General features: G+C 41.8%; 1 protein-coding gene across 3 annotated transcripts in view; it reads right to left on the bottom strand.

Annotated features, from left to right (window-relative positions):
- Window positions 1-10,430, bottom strand: part of enox2 (ecto-NOX disulfide-thiol exchanger 2) — a 236,424-nt gene extending 225,994 nt beyond the window's left edge. For 2 of the 3 annotated variants that reach the window (XM_052074111.1, XM_052074102.1), the window contains exon 1: window positions 10,235-10,430. The gene's annotated coding sequence lies outside the window, so the exon portion shown is untranslated. The remainder of the gene's footprint in view (window positions 1-10,234) is intronic. The other variant, XM_052074136.1, reaches the window with a different exon arrangement.
- Between the last annotated feature and the right edge of the window lie 218 nt (window positions 10,431-10,648).

The raw sequence follows: 10,648 nt of genomic DNA on the forward strand, positions 1-10,648 counted from the left end.
AGATGATCGTGGACTTCAGGAAACATTCTTCTCCACAGTTGCCCCTGTGGAGACATTCAAGTTCCTGGGAATCACAGTCTCCCAGGACAGGAAGTGGGAAGTCAACACCATCTCCATCCTGAAAAGGGCCCGGCAGCGGATGTACTTCCTGAGGCTGCTGAGGAAGCATGGCCTGCCACAGGAGGTGCTACGACAGTTCTACACGGCAGTCATCGAATCAATCCTGTGTTCTTCCATCACGGTTTGGTTTGGGGCCGCCACAAAAAAGGACAAAATCCAACTTCAACGGACAGTTAGGATGGCGGAAAAAAATCATTGGCACTGCCCTACCCACTCTTGAGGACTTGCACACTGCAAGAATCAAGACAAGGGCACGGAAAATCCTCCTGGATCCCCCGCCCCCTGCCCACCACATATTCCAGCTACTCCCCTCAGGCAGTCGCTACAGATCCATGCACACCAAATCCAGTAGACACTTAAACAGCTTCTTCCCTGTAGCCATTAACTCCCTAAACAGTCACTGACGTAGTCACTCTTCTTGTACTACAAATACTGCTAGTGGTCACTCTAAAATGGTTCAATGATTTTCTGCACCAACTGTACAAACTGTCATTGTATTGTATTTTACCACTGTTCACTTTAGCTCTGCTCGATACTTTGCACATTGTCTCGCAGGTGTCACTGGGTGGTACCACCGCACTACGGTTCACTTACATTACGAAATGTCCTTGCATACCTATTTGTCATGTCCTTGTTTACGATGATACTAATGCAGCGTGTTATACCGGAGACAAATTCCTTGTGTGTTCTACATACTTGGCCGATAAAGATGATTCTGATTCTGATCAGTTACTCAACTCAACTGAACCCGGTACCTCTTCACTGTGAGGTTGACGCGCTAACCACTGGACCACCGGGCTGCCCCCCTCCCTCCCTCCGTAGCCAATGGTGCTATATGTAAAATGTAATATGTACCTGTGGCGACAAAAGACAAGTGTGACATTTATGTCACTCAAATGTAGTGGGCAGTCAGTGAACGGAGCTTCAATCGTTGACAACAAGCTTTCAAAACATCCTCTTCTTTATTAACGCATGCATCTTGTGCTTGTTGTGGTCCATGCATTCCTTGACAATCACATCATGTTTTTGTGGTTCAATAAGAAGAATACAGCACAGCATACAGAAGGTGGAGCCTCACACCACCATAAAGGGTCCCAGTTTTTCACTTTGTCAGTAACATATGACGCTCAATCACTCGGTGTGTGGCAAAGGTGGCGACTGTAATTGTATTCATAATCTACTCCATTCAAGTTAGGCTGCCAACCACACCATACATCCTCCAATTTTTATGACACTGGACTGTGCTACCCTGCTATATTGTGCTTGATTTCTATACTGTAGATTTTTTTTTTGTGATATTCATCTGTGGTTGATGGTTGATCTAAATTGTCCTAAATTGTGAGTGTGAATTGTTGTTTGTCTCTGTGTGCGCTGTGAATGGCTGGCAACAAGGTCAGGGTGGACCCCACCTACTACCCGAACACAGATGGGATAGACTCCAGCACGCCCCACAACTCTTGTGAGGATAAAGCGGATCAGAAGATGGATAGATGGATGGATGAATACGCTGCAATATTATCTCTGTAACATTGAAATAGTCCAAGAATATTTCCAACATGGAGATGGAGTGTGAATATTAATGCGATGATCAAGTCCCTGGAGCAACATAATGATCTCCAAGATCAGCTTCTCATTTTCGAAATTGGGGATTTTCACCTTGTAGTACAAAGCGCACACTAACACATGAACTCCTTGGCATTGTTTTTCTAACTCACTTTTGTCAGCAAATGCCTTTATAAATGCTGTTTCTATTTGCTGTGGAATGATGAGCAGATACTGGTGGTGTAATTGCAGAGCATGTCAGTGAGGAAAAACAGCAGAGGCAGAGGAGAACAGTAGTCCGTGGAGACAAGTCTTAAGAGGAGTCCACATAGAATCTGATCAACCCCAAAGAGACAAGCCTTCCAGGGGCGATCACTAATTAGAATGAATATATGAAGCTCTTTAGGCAACCTCAAGTTGCAGGCTACAGTAGAAGATTGGCAGACCATCATAAACTGCCAACACTTTAATGAAAAGGATGTTATAATTTGTCATATGTAATATGTCATAATTTGAAATAATACCTTGTAGCTACATGTTTTTTGGCAAATCTTTACGATGGAAAAAAATATTTTATCCATCCATCATAGATAGATTGATAGATAGAACATTGATTTAGGGGTTGGGGGAGTTTAATGGGCAGCAGTGGAGCGGAAACACATCCCAGCTGATGTATTTGAGTCCATCTAATGTTTGAGCAGTTGAAGCATTGAGTAGAGAAGACTTGTACTTTAGCATCTATTCACCAAGCGGTTGGCTGCTATATTGCTGTGTTATTTGTGCGCGGTGTTTTATGGTTTTACATTAAATTATTGGTCGATTTCATTTTTGCAACCGGTGCCGTAAAAAGGATTTTATTTGACATTGCAGGGTCCACAGTTCGTGATGGAGGGACCAAATGCCGTAATCTAATGTGATTAAGGTTGACTCAATCTATGCAAGAATACAATAAGTGGACTCCATAAAGAGGCACTGTCTTTCATCATTCACCTGATCAGGTGTCACCAAACATCAAATGTCCGTCCACATTTCTGAAAGACTGACAACCACCATAATATTTGTCCCCCCGAAACCCTTCAACAAAGAAATATTAACTGTATAAATTGATGAGGGTGTTAAAGGTATTGACAGTCCAGCGCAGTAGAAACTTTGGTGTCGTCTTTATTAAGGTGGAAAAGGAGTGCTGCTCTCCCTAGGTCGGCGGCACTAAGAAAGTGAATTGATCAGAAGGTCTGGCCAGATGGAATTCAGATCCTTTCATGTGTCGTGTCACTCGCAATTCTCCTCACAGTTGTCTATCCTTTCTCTGCTGAGGCCAAGGCCAGCATTACAAACAATGACGTTTGAAAGACGATGAATTATTTTGACAACAGTTGCTACGTCGGAATTTGAAGTATCCAAATGTTTCAATTAGACATATCCAGAACATGATAATGTTACTTTGGGGAGGGGTGGAGGAGGGGGTGCGGGGTCTATAAATTATTCAGATGTGTGTGACAATATAACGTTACGCATTTGCCAAAATGTTCGTGCTTTTCATTGTCTTTGGGTTGTTTGATCGCTGACAGGATTATGCCAACACAATGCAAGTGGATAGTACATACAGTATAATTCTGTTTCATTTATTGTAATTCGTTCGCTACATCTTTGCATTACTCTGAATTATCTGTTAAAACTTTTGATACTTCAAGGACTTGTAGTCCTTAGACAGAATGATCCTATATACACACTTATGATTTTTCCTGCATTGCCGTTTATGTTTGGAAGAATTTACATTACCAGTAAGTTTGATTTGACATGATAATTTCAATGATTGATTCAATGGTGTAATCCAGATCAGCTTCGGCAGCAATGTGCAGAATGCAGCAGCCCCAAGAGTTTAAAAGGTCTTGGGTGGCTTCTTTCCAAGTATGTACTCTACGTCCCTTCTATCGTCCATAAAAATGATGAAACACATGCTACAGACACCTGCAGGATGTAGTGTGAGCACTTGAATCACTAGTGTTGATTTCTAAGTCGTGCGGTGTAGGCACAGCTTAAGTGTCTGTCCAGTGATTGACAGATCATCTCTCAAGGGTTTACTTTTCCCGTCTCGGCTGGAATAGGCAACAGATTTCTCAGTGACCCTGAACACTATAAATGCTCTAGACAAAAGATAGATGGATGTACTACTCGATAGTGACAAGAGAGTCTGACAAGATTGCCTTGTCGAGTGTGTCTAACTGCATTTTGAACATTGAACTAATTTGTATGTGACTAACTCGGCACCTGCAAGGGACATACACCAAATTTTATAATGCGAGTGACCATGAACAAGGTGACAGGGGGAAAAAAAGTAGATTATAAAATAATGCGGCTAAAAAACTTGAGTCTCCGCCCACCAACCAGATGTCTGTCGCAATACAAAGATAGACAGCAATTGTGTTTTTCTCCTTGTGATTTCATTTGGATGAATAATTTTTGAGAGACGTAAATTAAACACTCAACGCAAACAGTTTGCTGGCCTCGGCCAAAACCTCAGATTGGTACAATTCATAATTTTTCCCACAAATCTACGCCCGAAAGCAGAGTGTTGAAAATGCCATGCTCTCTTTGTCGATGCAATATGAACCAAAAATGCCATTTTGGGCGTCTCTTAAAAAGTGATGATTTTGGAGGTACAAGGATTCAGCCCGATGCCAGCAAGTTGCTACTCTGCTCTTCAACAACAAAACGATCTTGTTCCATTTCATGTCATGATCATGAATGAGTGGCTTGATCAAACTGACCGTTTTCAGAACAGATTTGCAAGACAGGGAAAATTCGGACAGCTCATCAATATGTGTGTACCACGCTTTATTTGGCTTGGTGAAGTAGACATTGTTTTTCATTAAAATCCTCATAATCATCAAAAAAACAGTCACGGCCTTCAATGACAGCCAACTCATTAGCACCAGTTAATGTGATGAAACATGGACTCAACTCAACGCTTTGACTTTAATCAGCAAGCAATCACACATGATCATTTTATAATTTCATGCAGTTTATAATTCTTATATTCTTCAGTAAATATTAAACGTACTCTGAAGAAGCATTTTTGGGGGCCCTGGCGGATGGATTCAAGTTTTTACAGTGCTTCATCTGATTCCAACGTTTCCTCTGATTCGGGAAAAGCAGTCAAATCCTTTCACACATTTATCCAGATGTCTCACCCGCTGCAGCCATCCTGGTTTTAGGGTTTGGAGTCTTTTCAAACGCCTTGGCAGCAACTCAGAAGCTATCTTTCATCAAAAAGTCACAGTGACAGCACCGAGGGTGGATCTAGCCAGTTTTGGGGGGGGGGGGGGGTTATGTTTCAGTGTTTCACTTGTGCAGTTGCTCATAAAGCGCTATTGTTTTTGCAGCTTTGAGAAGAATCATACGAACCAAATCAGAGTGTGCAGAAAACGTGACAACCTCCTGCAACAGAGATCTCATTCAAACGGCGTCCACACGTTGTTTTGACAGGTGGTTAAATGGCTGCAACACAATGAGACAATGATCCAGTTGACAAAACAAAAGCGAAAATCCGATGACAACTAAAGCACAGCCTTGAGAAGCCATTTGCCAAATAGTCACATGTGTTAATGTAATAACACCATTTCAGAGGCAGTAACTCACACTGCTATCTTTCCGGAGAACATTAAAATACATCAACGTCTCAAATCTAACATTGGGTCTACGATCATTCCCACTCCTCCCCCCCACTGAGATTCTGTGATGTACACCCCCCACATATATTTGTCAAGGTGATTGCAGTTCCCTAAATTACTGGGCTATGAAATGAATTTAGTTCACACCTATCGGAGCTATCACATATGATTAGAGTCCAAGGTTGCTACTGAATGCCACATCGTGGAAAAGACAACCCCGGGGCATGGCGGTGTTTCGGTCAGACTAAATTGTGATGTAATCACAAGAACAAGGTTGACCAGTATTGAAAGTGTCCCTGGACTTTAAAAGTTACAAAATGAGATCGACCTCAATTTGCTTTGGACAAGCAATTGTCTCATGAAGACAAAAAGGCTTAATGTGTGTTTGGACAAGTTCTTCAGAAGTTAATATATTCACTGGGTTACCAGCTATCTCCACAGATCAACTGGGGTGTTGTGCGAGCGGACTTTGAGCAGGTTATACAATAAAACGAGTTTTAAATGCTTCCGTGTAAAAAACCAACAAACAAACAAAAACAACAACTTTCATATCAGCGCAGCCTGTGGCACGCAACAGTAGTTTCGATCTCAAACCGGCACTACACTAAAAGCAAAAAAAAAAAAAAAAGAAACCTCAAACATACATCTTCACAACCTAGTTATTCACGCATGAAATAACATGTCCCACAGGGTATGGCTTGACAAGACAACCTTTTTTAATTGTTGCACTTTTCTAAATTACTGGACTCTGGAAAACACTAAAGAGCATTTCACTGTGTTTTTTAAGTATCGTTGTGTGTAATTGATTGTTGATTAATGTCTTGAAACAAGTGAGGCAAAATGGACTCCAGCAGAGTTTCTGCGTCACAGTCTGTCTCAATTAGTTTGCTGAGAGAGCACAGCGTCAGCTACTGTAATTCAGAAATAACAACAACAAAAAAACAACTTTTCAATGTGTCGAATCCAACTCCTCAAACTGTGTTTGTTTCACTTTGTATAAACACCTTGCTTCACTCGAAAATCACCATCACCGCACCGTCTGCCTTTTCTTATCCGGCATCACCCGCACCCGTCCAAAAACCCAGGAGGCTCAATAAAACATCGCATAGTGAGAAATGTCACCTTTCCTCACCAGCATTGAGGGCATAAATAATTTTGTTGTGTACAATACAAATATTCTCAATGCCATCCCAAATGAGAAAAGCCTCATTTAGCAAAACGCCTCAAGCTCCAAAGTTTAGTCGGATGGATTGAACCAGAAAAAGGATGCAGGAAAGTCATCATTTTGGCTGACAAAATTGGTTTAACACAGCCTTATCCAAGCCACTCAATATCCAGATGGAGTTGCCGCACCACGTCGCCAGCACAGGAGGAAGTTGATTATTCCTTAATGATGGAATGCAATTTATGTCCAATCATGTTTTGCTTTTACTTAGTTTTTGTTTGCAATGCCACTACATAACAACCCACTTTTCTAATTGTGCAACGCATCTTTAATTGGAACAAGACAAAGGAGTCAATTGAGCAGCGGCTCAAGAGCACGCTGGCATGGGCAGACTCCATACACAAAGTCACGGAAGCGCACAACTGGTGGATCATTCAAGCAAGCGGATTCCTGAAGTAATACCCGCTGACATGACAAATCTTGATATCGCTATTACATGACTGTTGTATCTCAAATTCATTCAAATGATTGATTGAAAACATTCTTCAGATAAAAGGATACAATTTGTGGTTCATATGATGACGTTAGTAGCTTTTTGACAGAGTATGTTCTAATTCAAGTAGTGGAACTAAAGTACACTGACAGAGCACTAGCAGCAGGTTCACTGCTTGTTTCAGTACAAAATGAAACCCTAAAATATTTAATAATATAAAATAATGAAATATTTTCACATATCTTTATTGTTGTTTTTACATTTATTTTAGTCGACCACAATACAGAAAACATTTACGACCCACATAGATGAGTGAACCACCACAACACGTGTAGCAAAACTTGTGAGTAATGAATGGATGGCCCAGCCAAAAGAAATGTTGATAACTGCCAATAGTGCATTCATAGCAAACACTATGACATGCTACAAGCTGTCAATATATACAGTAAATCATGGCTTTTCCAAGAGACTCTCATCATCGCAAAAGACTCTTATCTTTAGATGGTCACTTCCGCCACATTACATACAGTACATAGCTGATCAGCAGTCAATTCCTACAGCCGAATGCAATCCCGAACTTTGGACGGCAATTTGGGAAGTGTGAATAGGGCGAGTTTCTCGGTGAATACTTATACTATACTTGATACCATACTTTATACTACATGTACGCGATGTTCCCGGCAGCCAAAAGCAGGCCCATTTGCAATGTCGGATTTTTTTTCTCATTCGTATTCAAGCTTGGTAGGTTTTCTCACTATCTTGGTATTTGCTGTAGCCCATGGGGGTAGGGGCTGCCGAGTCTCTGAAGCCTTAGAACCGCACTAAAGTTCGGACCGCGTTTTCCCACAAATGCGCATACGTTTTCTCCTGCGCTGTCATTTTCTGAAGGTGTACATCACGTTTCTCACATTCTAATCAAAGGTTGATGAACTGGTTTTCAATTTCTCTCAAGGCTTTCTACATACAAGCTCCACTTCCTGGCAAGACTTTATACAAAGACTGCGCACACCATGTCAGACTGTAGAATAGCACACCAGGATTCGCGACCATATGCCCTCGCTTGCTAAGAGAACCATGACAAAACGGGAAAGGACAATGAAATTTGTCCAGGCATTTGCAGCTTGTTATGTTTGCCCATTCCCATCTCCCCACATTGCCTCAGTTCTATCCCGTTTCATCCACGGGGGGCCTGAAACGTAATTTCTACGGTTGCCGTTAATACAGCATGAATGTAGCATTAGGTGTCCCAGACAAAAAAAAAAATCTGAGTAAATTTCCAAATGGAGGGGTTCAGTGTGAAACTGAAATTACTCATCTATTTTCCAAACCGCATATCCTCACAAAGATGTCCTCGGGCGGCAGATGGGGTACACCCTCAACAGGTCACCAGCCAAATAAAGTCAAACCACTACACCTCACAGTCACGTATGTGAGGCAACAGAAACATATTTGCAGAATGTCACCGTCATCTAATTTTCTAGATATTGCGTAAGGTTACTTGTAAATTAAGCATATTTACATATCAATGTCTGCTTTATGAACCTCATGTGCAAGTAACTGTATTTAATTAATTGCATGGTTCATCTCACTGGTACAATACTGGAGTGAAAACCAAAGAAACAGACAAACAAGACATATGTTGGTAGTGTTGTCTCATGAAGGTGACACTATGTGATAACAATAGCGTCCTAACCTTGTGCTAAAACACCTCATTGTTGAAAGCATGCATATAAATTACCTTTTGAGCAACTAGTAAAAATGGACACTTGTCAATGTACCGTGACCGCCACAGCAGCCTGAGTCACAGTCAGATCACACAGTGGGAATTGTGGCTGTGCACCTGTCTGTCTGAATGAATGAAAGGTGAAAGGCAGGCCAAATGAGGGCTCAGGCGAATTCAGCCGATGAAAGATTAACATTTCGCAACACACGGGCCCGCTCTTGACAAAATTACTGACAAAAAGAGGCCATATTGACCAGTGACGATATGCTATTTCAAATAAATTGCCCATAGAAAGACAACAATGGCCACTTTTTATTGATACCGTCAGTTACTTCTCAATTAACTTTTGAATTTGTGCTCAGGACAGTTTGTTAAATGGCTTTCATAGTCCAAAGTGTATTCCCGCTGACCGAGGTTTATTAGTGATTTTTTCCACACATGGGGAATTTTGGGCACTGGAATTGTGCTTTGAATTTTTTTATTGGGCCGTATTTTTGACACCCCTGCTCTAAACTATGCACAGGTGTGAATGTGAGTGTTTGGTTGTTTCTTCATGTGGCTTGCTATAGGCTGGCGACCACTCAGCTGCACACTCTGCCTCTCACCCAAAGTTAGCAGTAATAGGCTTCAGTTTACCCACCTCCATGAGGGGAACAAGAGATATGGAATATGGATGAATGGATTGACGGAAACAGTAAAAATCATAAACAAAGAAGGCTGATAAACATTTGAACGACTCATGCAGTACAGGCATTTTGCAGACGGTCCCTAACGTCATCTCACTTTGTTTTTGTTCCGCAACCCCATGAAGGATTTCAAAACATTTTATTGTTAGACAGATAAGATTTAAATGTAAGGAGAAATGCACTATTTTGATACTTCATGCTATTAATTCATTCATTCATTCATTCATCTTCCAAGGCAGCTTGATCCTCACTAGGGTCACGGGGGGTGCCGCAGCCTATCCCAGCTGTCTCCGGGCAGTAGGCGGGGGACACCCTGAATTGGTTGCCAGTTAATCGCAGGGCACACAGAAACGAACAACCACTCACACTCACACCTAGGGACAATTCGGAGTGTTCAATCAGCCTGCCTCGCATGTTTTTGGAATGTGGGAGGAAACCGGAGCACCCGGAGAAAACCCACGCAGGCCCAGGGAGAACATGCAAACTCCACACAGGGAGGCCGGAGCTGGAATCGAACCCGGTACCTCTGCACTGTGAAGCCGACGTGTTAACCACTGGACTACCGGGCCGCCCCATGCTATTAATATTGACCGAATTTAGCGGCGTCGTTCCTGAACCCTCGCTGAGTGACTTAAAATGCAACGACAAGGAATACTATATTTGAACGAAAGTGAACACAAAAAACGCCAGTAGTGTTATTTGCAATATAAATGCACCCCTGGACTTAGATGAAAATGTCAACCTTATGGTGAACTTCCATAACAACTGCAAGTGTACGAGAAGCTAATCACGTAGCACTAGATTGGAGTGCAAAGAGAATAAGTTTCAAAGTACCTGGCGGCGAATGGCGTCGTATTTGATGCTATCTGATCCGTGACGACTCCTCAGAAGTATCCATTCGAGGGCTGATTATTTTTTTAACTTGATCTCTTATTAAAATTGATTTGTGAGGGTATCCAAGGCAAAGCGTCCAGTTAGCAATCATTCATGTGTCAACAGCGGCGGAAGGAAATACGGCAAGCGAGAGGTGAACACGTGCGTCTGTTGACGTTCTTCTGTCCGTTTACTTTCAAAATAAGAAAGTACCCGTTCATTTTCAAAGTAAGAGTGTAATATATTTTGACCGGCTTTTTGCATGGCTGGGCAGACTTTGGCTAAGTCAACTTTTGGTTATTAAAACGGATAGATGGTCAAATCATTAAAACACAAGATAAAAATGCAAAAATTGCATTTAAAATTGGTATTTTT

Source organism: Hippocampus zosterae, chromosome 1 (assembly GCF_025434085.1).
Source record: "Hippocampus zosterae strain Florida chromosome 1, ASM2543408v3, whole genome shotgun sequence".
NCBI classification, from domain to species: Eukaryota; Metazoa; Chordata; class Actinopteri; order Syngnathiformes; family Syngnathidae; genus Hippocampus; species Hippocampus zosterae.